The following is a 12093-nucleotide window of genomic DNA, read 5'->3' as shown; positions in this document are numbered from 1 at the left end:
TAGTGTTTTTCTTAGAAACCAGGCCGATAGGGTTCACCACTAAGCTCTGCTCTAGTGATGAAGGCTTGTAAAGTTCTTCCAGGGGAGCCATATCTTAAGGTATCTTGTGCAGGAGTATGATTCCCAGTGGGCCAGCTCTTCAATACTAGACAGTTGATCTACATTCTCTATCCAACCACGAATGGAGGGATGGAGGGTCTGTTTTCATAATAGAGGGATCAGTAGGTGAGCAGCTGCAATGAGTATGGTGGGTAGATATGATGAGTATGGCTGGGGTAATTGATACATTGGGGCACCAGAATAGGACTCATTTTGGATCCAATACAATGGAGGAGGAACAGATCTTATTTAGCATAGTTTCAACTTGGTTCCAGAAAGGACGTATTCTCTCGCAACTCCACCAGATGTGTGAAAGAGAGCCGACGCCCTCCCCACACCTCCAACAGACCTATAGGACCTCTAGGACCTCCGGATAGAGATTGTGAAAGAAGTCTGGTGTTTTATACCAGCGGGTGAGCAATTTGTACGAGTTCTCTTGAATTTTGATACAACGGCTAAAGCCGTGTGAATGGGTCAATATGAAAGCTTTTTCCGGATCAGATAATCTTATGGATAGTTCTCTCTCCCAAGAACACAAAAAATGTAGTTCAGAATGAGTAGAGGACAGGAGTTCCTTGTACATCGTAGAGAGAGGTCTGTTGGAGGTCCGAACGGACCTTAGCCTCCGCTCCAGCCAAGTGAAAGCTTTGCAATTATAGGGATCTAATGTCCATTTTAAAACAATGGAGGTGTAGAAACTCCCCCTCTGGCGCTTACACATCCTGCAAAGTATATCTCGTAAACAAAGACCAAATTCCTGTGGGGTCCAAACTGTGGTGTGGATAAAGGATCGATGCAATGGAAGTGCTGGGCTGGGAAAGGTAAGTGTCTTAGTATGGTATAGTTTAGACCAGGTGAGTAATACCCCTTTCCAAAGCAGAGATACTTTGGTGACAGTGGGGAAGAAGGAACGGACACCCCACATGATCAGTTTCTCACGGTTAGTAAGCAAGGTCTGCTCCAGACGGGAGCAAATATTCACTGGATGGTCTGAGAGGATGTTTATGCCTCTGCACATAAGGTTGGCCTTGTAATATAAATGTACATCGGGCAGTCCAAATCCCCCAAATCTCTTTTCTCTAGTCAAAATGGTGTATGCCACTCTAGGGGACCGGCCTCTCTAAAGAAAGAAGGACATCATCCGGTGAACCTCTATGAAGAACGACTGCGGGACCCAAATTAGCAATGTCTGTAGGAGTTACAAGAATTTAGGGACTATGTAGGTTTTTAAGTAGTTTTTCCTTCCTATCCAGGATATAAATGGCATCTTTAGTGCCTGAAGTTGGGTTTTGACAGATTGCTGAAGTGGTAGGTAATTGGAGGAAAAGAGATCTTTGGCGTTAGCCGTCACTCGAATGCCAAGGAATGGTATGTCTCGTTAGGCCCATTTAAAGGGGGTGGTGTGCTTGAGGGTATTTACTATGTTTGCTGGGCAGGAGACTTTTAGAGCCATGGATTTGGTATGATTTATTTTAAAGTTTGAAATGAAGCCAAATTCTTCAAAGATGGTGAGCAGCTTGGGGAAAGATGACTTGGGATTCGAAGTCACCACCAAGAGATCATCCGCAAAGGCAGCTGTCAGGTGCCTCTGGGATCCCACGGTAATGCCCTCAATCCCAGGTGTTTGGCGGATCTTACATATTAAGGTTTCCATAACCAGGACAAAAAGGGTCGGGGAGAGTGGGCACCCTTGGCGTGTGCCATTGGTGATGTCAAATGTTGGGGATAGGGTCCCATTGACTTTGACCCTGGCAGACGCGGCTAGATACAGTGAGAAAATTGCTGCAATAAATTGATCTGGTAGGCCAAACTTCGACAAAGCATTGAACATAAAAGACCAACTTACCCTGTTGAAGGCTTTTTCTGCATCGGTGCTCAGTAATGCTACTGGCACTGAATTGTTTCGTGCCCAAGACATCAAATGAAGTAAGCGTATGGTATTCTCACTGACCTGTCTGCCAGGGATAAACCCAACCTGCTCACCATAGATTATATCAGGTAGCACCAGTTGGAGACGTTGGGCCAAGATCTTAGCCCACCACTTGACATCAACATTTAATAAAGAAATGGGGAGATAACTGCCACATTCGAGAGGGTCTTTGTTTTCCTTGGGAAGGATGGTTACATGGGCCATTAGGGATTGTGGGGATAGTGACCCACCAGTCAGCAAGTAGTTACAGAGGGATTTAAAATGCGGTAGTAATATAGCTTTAAAAGTCTTGTAATATAAGATATTCAGACCATCAGGACCAGGACTCTTTCCAGAAGGTATAGAAGATAGTACCTTCAAGATCTCAGTTTCTGTGACTGGGGCAGTAAGTTGGGAGGCCTGTAAGGGGCTTATGGAGGGAAGATCAAGCGTAAAAAAGGAATAAAAGAGTCCACATGTTGTTGTTTACTAAGTGCTGTCATTAATTTATTCCCTCGGTCACCATGGGCATAAGCTTTAAATTTAGAGCGAAACTGTATTCTGGCAGAAGTAGCATTTAAGAGGTTTTTTAGGTCATTCTTAAATTCATACAACTCTGCGGCTACATGGGAGGCTTGGGATTGCTTATGGGTGAGCTCAAGAGCCGTGATACGGGCCATTAATAAGTTCTCGGCTTGGGAACGTTGTTTCTTTACATGAGAGCCTAGAGCAATCAATTCGCCCCTAATCTCGGCCTTGTGCGTCTCCCAAATAATGGGGATAGGTGGAGGTGAGGACCCAGAGGTATTTATGTGGAAAAACTCGGATAGTGAAGTTGATAGCCTAGAGACATTGTCAGGGTCCTGGAAAAGAATGTCATTTAATCGCCAGGTCCAATCTTTCCTTGGGAGGCCGGTAAGCAAGAGAGTTAGAAAAATCGGGGCATGGTCGGAAAGGACAATACTTCCAATTTTAGCATTAGAGACTAATGGGGCATTGGCAGAGGAAAGGAATAGGTAGTCGATCCTGTGATATGAATTTTTGGCATTGGAGTAAAATGTCTAATCCCTTCCCAAGGAATTCAGAGTGCGCCAAACATCTAATACATCTAACTTTTTCAGGGAGACCTTAAGGAGCCTATGTGTGATAGATGACCGGCCTGAGGAGGAGTCTAGAGACGGCTCCAGGGCTGCATTAAAATCCCCACCGAGAATAAACATTCCTTCTTTAAAGGTACTCAATTGTTTAAGGGTCCGAATGAGCCAAGGGATCTGACCCCTATTGGGGGCGTATATATTTGCGAGCGTAACAGAGGTATCAGCAATGAGGCTTTGATAAACAAGAAGCGCCCCTCAGAGTCTGAGGAAGTCGCGAGGTGTTAAAAAGGAAGTCCCTTGTGCACCGAAATACGGACCCCTCTGCTGACAGATGTATGAGTACTATGGTACCATTGGGTGAATTTCGAAGTTGGTAATTTCGGAATTTTGGCAGTTTAAAAATGCGTTTCTTGGAAGTAAGCTATCGAAGTTTTATCCTTTTGTTAAAGCGAAAGCACTTGAGATCTCTTACATGGCTCTTTCAGACCCCGGAAATTAAGTGAAGATATAACAAAAGTAGTCATGGATATAAGTCATGTGGCAATATAGAAAGCATAATCCTCTGGATAGGCGCAATTCTAGATCATATGACAAGTACCAATAGAGCAGAGAGCAAAAACAAAAAGGGGAAAGAAAGCAGGACAGGTAGGGTAAAACAATAACTTAAAAGGAGGATAAAGGAAGGGCATGTGAATGTAAGATGGCAACAAACATTCTGGAGCACATAGGATGAGTCCCACAAGACACCTGATGCATAGAGGATCCTTTTTCTTCACGACATCATGCCGGGATCCATCGGGGGGGGGGCATCAGTGAGCCATTGAGAGGCTGTCAGAGGGGGGTAAACATCACAATGTGAAGGAACCAGGGTATGGGCCAGCTGAGGAGAGGGTAATCGTGCAAATACACAATTCCGAACCAGGACAGTTCAACAGAAATCTTTGAAAACAGCAACAGGTCCGTCCTCACAACAAGGCACTCAGGAACTAGGGAAGGTTGAGAGCTCAATACACAATCATCTCCATTTGCAGACGAACTCAGAACTTGGAGAAGTAGGTAAGTTACCGGACAGCTGAGAACACAGACGTAATCACTGTGCAGTGTAAGGGAGAAAACCCATAATGATGAAGCAGGGGTGACAGACCCCTAACGTTCAGGTGTTTAGCCAATCTTTCTTGGCCCTGTCAGCCTTTTCTTGGGAGACGTTGAGCCAGTTATCAACTTTTGGGGGTGTAGGTAGAGGGTCCCATTGATCTGCAGGCATCCAAGAAACATAGAAACATAGAAACATAGAATGTGTCGGCAGATAAGAACCATTTGGCCCATCTAGTCTGCCCAATATATCTGAATCCTATGAATAGCCCCGGCCCTATCTTATATGAAGGATGGCCTTATGCCTATCCCATGCATGCTTAAACTCCTTCACTGTATTTGCAGCTACCACTTCTGCAGGAAGGCTATTCCATGCATCCACTACCCTCTCAGTAAAGTAATACTTCCTTATATTACTTTTAAACCTTTGCCCCTCTAATTTAAAACTGTGTCCTCTTGTGGTAGTTTTTCTTCTTTTAAATATGCTCTCCTCCTTTACCGAGTTGATTCCCTTTATGTATTTAAAAGTTTCTATCATATCCCCTCGGTCTCTTCTTTCTTCCAAGCTATACATATTAAGGTCTTTTAACCTTTCCTGGTAAGTTTTATCCTGCAATCCATGGACCAGTTTAGTAGCTCTTCTCTGAACTCTCTCTAGAGTATCTATATCCTTCTGGAGATATGGCCTCCAGTACTGCGCACAATACTCCAAGTGAGGTCTCACCAGTGTTCTGTACAGCGGCATAAGCACTTCACTCTTTCTACTGCTTATACCTCTCCCTATACATCCAAGCATTCTGCTTGCATTTCGTGCTGCTTTATTACATTGTCTTCCCACCTTTAAGTCTTCTGAAATAATTACTCCTAAATCCCTTTCCTCAGACACTGAGGTCAGGACTGTGTCGAATATTCTATATTCTGCCCTTGGGTTTTTACGCCCCAGGTGCATTATCTTGCACTTATCCACATTAAATTTCAGTTGCCAGAGTTCTGACCATTCTTCTAGTTTTCCTAAGTCCTTTTCCATTTGGCGTTTCCCTCCAGGAACATCAACCCTGTTACATATCTTTGTGTCATCAGCAAAAAGACAAACCTTACCATCGAGGCCTTTTGCAATATCACTTATGAAGATATTAAACAAAATTGGTCCCAGTACAGATCCCTGTGGAACCCCACTGGTAACATGACCTTGTTTTGAATGTTCTCCATTGACTACAACCCTCTGTTGCCTGTCACTCAGCCACTGCCTAATCCACTCAACAATATGGGAGTCCATGCTCAATGACTGCAGTTTATTGATAAGTCTTCTATGTGGGACAGTGTCAAAAGCCTTACTAAAATCTAGATATGCGATGTCTACTGCACCTCCACCGTCTATTATTTTAGTCACCCAGTCAAAAAAATCTATAAGATTTGTTTGACATGATCTCCCTGAAGTAAACCCATGCTGTTTTTCATCTTGCAATCCATGGGATTTTAGATGTTCCACAATCCTATCCTTTAATAGGGTTTCCATTAATTTGCCTACTATTGATGTCAGACTCACTGGTCTATAGTTGCTCGATTCCTCCCTACTACCTTTCTTGTGAATGGGCACGACATTTGCCAATTTCCAATCTTCCGGGATGACTCCTGTTACTAATGATTGGTTAAATAAATCTGTTAACGGTTTTGCCAGCTCACCACTAAGCTCTTTTAATAATTTTGGGTGTATCTCATCAGGCCCCTGTGACTTATTTGTCTTCACTTTAGACAGCAAACTTAGAACATCTTCCTCTGTAAAGACACATGCATCAAACGATTTATTAGTCATCCTTTCTAGTGGAGGTCCTTCTCCTTCTTTTTCTTTTGTAAAAACTGAACAGAAGTATTCATTAAGGCAGTCGGCTAGCCCTTTATTCTCTTCTACATACCTTCCGTCCTTTGTTTTTAATTTAGTTATTCCTTGTTTTAATTTCCTTTTTTCATTTATATATCTGAAGAATGTCTTATCCCCTTTTTTCATAGACTGAGCTAGTTTTTCTTCTGCCTGCGCTTTAGAAGTTCTTATAACTTGCTTGGCCTCTTTCTGCCTAATCTTGTAGATTTCCTTATCTTCATTGCTCTGGGTTTTTTTATAATTACAAAATGCTAGCTTTTTATTTTTAATGATTTGGGCCACTTCTGCCGAGTACCACAGTGGTCTCTTCCACTGTGGAAAGGCCAAGGCCAAGCGGGCCCCAGATGGTTTTCAAGTCCGCAGGTGTGCGTACTGTGAGTTGCCTGCCATTTTTCAAAATGGCCAGGTCAAAGGGATACAGCCATCTAAACAGGGTGGCCGATGCTTTTAAGGCGTCAAGCAATGAGCGAAGAATACACCGTTTTGTCAGCATGGTGGGCACTAAGTCCTAAAAGAACAGGAGAGGGGAGTCTTCATACCTCAGACTGTCGGTTTCCCTGCCGGCTCGCAGGAGGTCAGCCGTATCCACAAAGCTAAGGAGTCCGCAAATAACATCACGCGGTGGGTCCGAGGGCTTTGGTTTCGGGCGTAATGCGCGGTGGATGCGTTCAACAACCACTGTGGCCGCCCTATCCGGGCCTAGTAATTGCGCAAAAATTTCAGCCGCCACCTTGGGAAGAGCCTCTGCCGCGATGGATTCAGGTAGGCCTCGGATCCGCAGATTGCGGCGCCTACTTCGATTCTCCTGGTCCTCTATTGGGAGAAGGGCGTCGTTTATCAGGTCTCGGTGAGTTTGCAGGGCCGAGCAAGTTTTCCCCTCATGCTGCAGGATAGCGTCCTGGGAGTTTTCCAGCGCCATTACTCTGTGGCCTGAGCCACGGAGGTCGTCTTTAATGTCCTCCAGGTCCCTCTGCAGATGAGCTAAAGCAGCGTCTAAAAGCTCCTTCAGGACCGCTTTGGATAGATTTAAGCGCCCCCAAGGATGTCTGCACTCTGAGGCCTCCGATGCGCTGCCGGCTTCTGAAGTGCCGGGTAGCTGGGAAGCAGGAGGGGCTTGTCCACCAGGATTGGGTCCCCCAAAAGGGTAATATTAGGGTGATGCTTGGAGACAGACGTTGGCCAGGACTCGAGGAATCAGAGAGAGCGGTGTGAAGGCATACATCAGGGCACCGGACCACTGCTGAAGGAAGGCGTCCACCGCCTCTGTGGCTGGATCCGGCCTCCAACTGAAATATCTGGGAAGCTGGGCGTTCCAGTGGGAAGCAAAAAGGTCCTCAATGCGATGAGATAGTGGAGAACACCATCACGTCTAACCTCCAATCGCTGGCATCGGAAATGTAACGTGAGCTTCAGTCGGCGAGGTGTTGTGCAGTCCCGGAAGGTACTCCGCTACCACTGAGATGTTGTTAGTCAGACAAAAATCCCAGAACTCCTTCGCCAAGTTGGTCAGCATGGTGGAGTGGGTGCCCCCCATGGAATTGATGTAGCGGACCGCCAAGACAATGTCCATCCGGAGACGGATGCATGCCCTGGCCCTCCCGCTGGCGAAACTGCGAATCGCAAAGGAACTTGCCAGGAGCTCCAGGGCATTGATGTGTAGGTGCGACTTATCCATTGACCATGGGCCTCCAGTGGATACTCCCTCACAGTGGGCCACCCATCCGTGGAGACTGGCATCCGACTTCACAATCAAATCCGGTTGAGGACCGACGATCGCCTTGCCGTTCCATGCGGAGAGGTTGCCGATCGACCATGTTAGCTCGTCTCGGTTTTCCGGATCTAGCGAGATCAGGTCCGCATATGATTCTCCTGCCTGCTGGTGGGCGATCTTGAGTCGCTGGAGGGCGCGATAATGCAGAGCTGCATGGAAGATCGCCTGAATAGACGAAGATACCTGTCACTCGAGCCAGATGACTGAGAGAAACCTGGGGTAGTGCCAGAGTGTGGTGCAATTCCTTGCGAATTGCCGGTACCTTTGCTGAAGGGAGACTGAGCGTCATTGATTATGAATCTACCATGAAGCCTAGAAATTCCATGGTTCTGGACGGGGTTATGATTTCTCGTGGTTGATAATGAAACCTAAGTCGGACAGGAGGGTGATAGACATCTGAAGATGGACCAGGAGGGTGGAACAATCTCTGGCCATGATCAGAATGTCATCCAGGTAAATTATGAGTCTCACTCCTCAGCTGCGGAGCCACGCCACTACTGGACGCATGAGCTTGGTCAAGCACCAGGGGGCAGAAGACAGGCCGAATGGAAGGCACGTGAAGCGCCAAACGTTCCCCTTCCAGAGAAACTGGAGCAGATCCCTGGACGAAGATGCGATCGGGACCGTTACGTACGCATCTTTGAGATCCAACTTCCCCATCAATCATCTGGTAGAAGCATGTCCCTGAGAAGGTGGATGCCCTCCATTTTGAAATGGCGGTACCTGATGAAAGCGTTCAGAGACTTGAGGTTGATGACAGGTCGCTGTTGACCCCCTTTCTTTTCAACCAGAAATATTTTGCTGAGAACACCTCTGTGAGTATGGGGGGCCCGCTCCACTGCTCCCTTTTGACATAAAGCCTGTAATTCCTCGTCCATGAGGGATCGCGCCGATTGGGACCAGAACATGGGGTGCAGCTGGGGCACAACTAGAGGAACATCTGCAAGGTCTATGTGAAAGCCCTGAACCGTCGCTAAAACCCAGGCGTCGGTGGTGATGGTGGCCCAGACATGAGAAAAAAGCTGGAGTCTGCCCCCTAGACAACTGGCTGAAGAAAGGGGATGTTGAAGACTTACCAAAGGGATGCCTGAGATTCGGGGGTTTCTCTGTAGGCTCTCGCTCTTCCTGGAACACCACGGGGTGGGAAGAAAGATGGCTGGTGGCTTGGATCTTGACCTGAAGTCTGGTAGGAGAAGGAGCCTCGACCCGAGCCCCGGGTCTGAAAGGATGACCGGCCGGACAGACGGCCCTGGAGGAAACCCTACCGTGAAAAACCCTGTGCATGGATGTTTGCGCTTTATCTAGGGCGGTGAAGGTTTCTACAAATTTTTCGAGGTCCTTTATAAAGGGGTCTCCAAAGAGAAACCCCTGGGCCTCCTTTCCCGAATCTGTCAGGGCCATTTTGTCTAGCTTTGGCTCTATTTTAATCAAAATGGCCTTGCACCGCTCAATGGCAAGCGATGTGTTTGCATTTCCTGCCATCCAAATGGCTCTTTGGACCCAACCTCGGAGCTCCTCCGGGTCGACCTGTCATCCTTCTCTCTTGACAGACTCTGCCAGATCGAAGATTTTTGTTAGCGGCCCCAAGATTTCCAGCAATGTGTCTTGGCAGGCTCGTAGAGCCGAATCCAGACCTCTACGGGGACTGAAACCCGATTTTGATATACCATCTTAGGGTCCGGGATAGCCGGTCGTGGGCACTCGGCACGTAGTTTATTCCGTGTCGCTTTGCTGAGGGGCTTACGGACCATGGCTTCTAGATAACTGGCCACATGGGTAGCTGGAAGCTATTCCGCGGACCTAGGGTGGTGGAGGGAGTCTGGATCAAATAAAGGTTCACCTGTTGGGTCCATAAGGGGACCAGGTGAAGCCGAAGTCGTTGCCGACTTGGAAGCATTAGGCCATAGTGACCGAGGGGCATCAGAACCTGACGCAACCGGGTCCACTGCCAAATCCATACCCTCCTCTTCGGAATCGCGTTGAGATTCCAGCAAGGCCTCCTACTCAGACCCTACACAGGAGTCAGAATCGGCCTCGAACTGCGACCGAGCCGATTTCCAATTCCGTGCATGTTCTGCCTGGCGCAGACAGGCTCGTTTGTGCGACCTAGCCGCGCCGCCATGGGATGAGACAAAGCAATCAATGCTTTTAATTCTGGAGGCATCTGGGATCGGCAAAGGAGGTGGATTGGAGCTCAGACTAGTGGACGGGTTGGCAATAAGCACTTGGGATATTGAATGCGTCAGAACTGAGGACATGGAGCCCAGGCAGTCATGATAGCATTGGATATTGACGCTGAAGGGCTAGGGCCTGCGCCTCAGAAGAGACCGGTAGTATCCCCATAGATGCAGGCATGACCCCCTGCTTAGAAGGAGGGGGGTTGGTCTCTTGAGCAGGTATTTCCTGCATAACTTGGGCTGGTGTAGCGGGCCTATGGGGGGTGCAGAGGACATGATAGGTGTACCTGATAGGGGTTAGTCACCCCAAACTAAGCAAAAGACCGGGAACTGAAGACAAAACGCAGTGCAAGGGCTGCTCGCTGAAAATACACTCAGCGGTGCGGCCGATGCATGAGAAGATGGCGTCCCAGTATGAAGAGACGGCGGTGAGTTGAACAACTAAGATGGTGCCCGAGATCCCGCAAAAGGTCCCGAGATCTTGGGCGCAGAGCCGAACGGAGAAGAAGAAGCGCCGGAGAGGAAAGATGGCGCCGAAGCAGGAGGCGGTGAGTGAGAATGGCAACTGGCACTAAGAATAAACCCCCTACAGGCGCGGTGGGAGGCACGGGCAGAGAAAAACGCTGGGAAAAAAAACAATAAATACCCCCCCCCCCCCCAGTAAAGCAGGAGGTGGGGCAGAGCCGAAAATATATATATAGATAATAAAATTGATAGGACACAGGAAAAACACAGCACTGTCCAAGCAATGTAGAAAGATGGCAGAGAAACACTCCCACAAAGATAAGGGAAAAAGCTTGACAATAAAAAACACGAAAGCCTGAAGAAACAGGCATGAGAGTAATACTAAGCTGAGGTGGCAGCAGCAAAGAAAGAGGAAGATCTAATTGGGGGAGGTCCCTTTATACTAGGACTATGGGGATGGGCTATTGCCTCATTGTTATGGTTATGTTCCTTTTTTCTTTGCTGCTGTGTGGTACAGTAAAGGAAGGGTTAAGCAATAGGAGCCTCCGTGTCTTGAGATAAAATTTAGGTTAGTCTTTGTACATACATATTATGTTTAGTACTGCTGCAGTTTAGATAAGAACGAATTTCTTAAAAAGTATTTTTGTGTCCAATTCATAGGAATCTATTCCATGGAGTGTACTCGAATGCACATTCAATTCTCTGTCTCTCTCTCTAGAAAAATTTGTGAAAACCAAAAAGAAGGAAAACCCTGCAATTATATAAATCAATTAATCTTTATTCCATTATTATAGCAATCATATTAAAATCACATAATTTAAAAAAGATTTGATCTGTGGTGGTACATAGAACACACAAAGCCTATAGCCAAAGCAGGGGACATACACGGACAGATACATTAGTATCAATAATATTTAGTGTCTGGTGCGTATACCTGGCAGAATAGTGTAAAAGTAAAGACATAGCTAATAAAGTGTAAGTGCAATGAAGCTAATCGTGTAGCCATGGGCCAAATAAAAAACACCTATAATCAAGCAAGGTAAAGATAACATACAGTTATTTTTAATATACCATACCGCCCAGACGACCCTGTGCCCCGACGCACGTTTCGCTCACAGCTTCATGAGAAAAATTTGTCCAAATCTAATCTCAATAAATTGGGTATTGGCTATTTGAATTTTTTTTTAAAAATTTGGACAAATTTCGATTAGTTAGAATTGATTCATTCATTTTTCCTGCAGTACTATTCTTCATAGGATGATATAGACCTATTACAAGAAGACTCGCTGAAGAAGAAGGAGCAGATGATGAGAGCTTCCAGATGTTTATCTCGCCATATAATAGTGAGCAGCCGGCCTCTGATGACCATATGTCTCCCTTCCCTCGTCTGTGTCACTCTTCCAGATTACATTGTTATTACACAAAGATTTTTTTCAGTCGATATCTGAGCAGAATCAGAGAAATCTAAATTTGAAGCAACACGGCGAACTCCTAGCACTGGAAATGAAGGCAAAATGAAAAGTGACAGAATGAATGGCTTTTATTACACCTCAGAAAAGCGCTTTATTCATTTATGATGAAGACCGCGAGTTCCCTTCGTGTTC

This window comes from Bufo gargarizans, chromosome 7, assembly GCF_014858855.1.
Source record: "Bufo gargarizans isolate SCDJY-AF-19 chromosome 7, ASM1485885v1, whole genome shotgun sequence".
NCBI classification, from domain to species: domain Eukaryota; kingdom Metazoa; phylum Chordata; class Amphibia; order Anura; family Bufonidae; genus Bufo; species Bufo gargarizans.
Note: the sequence above shows the minus strand (reverse complement) of the source record.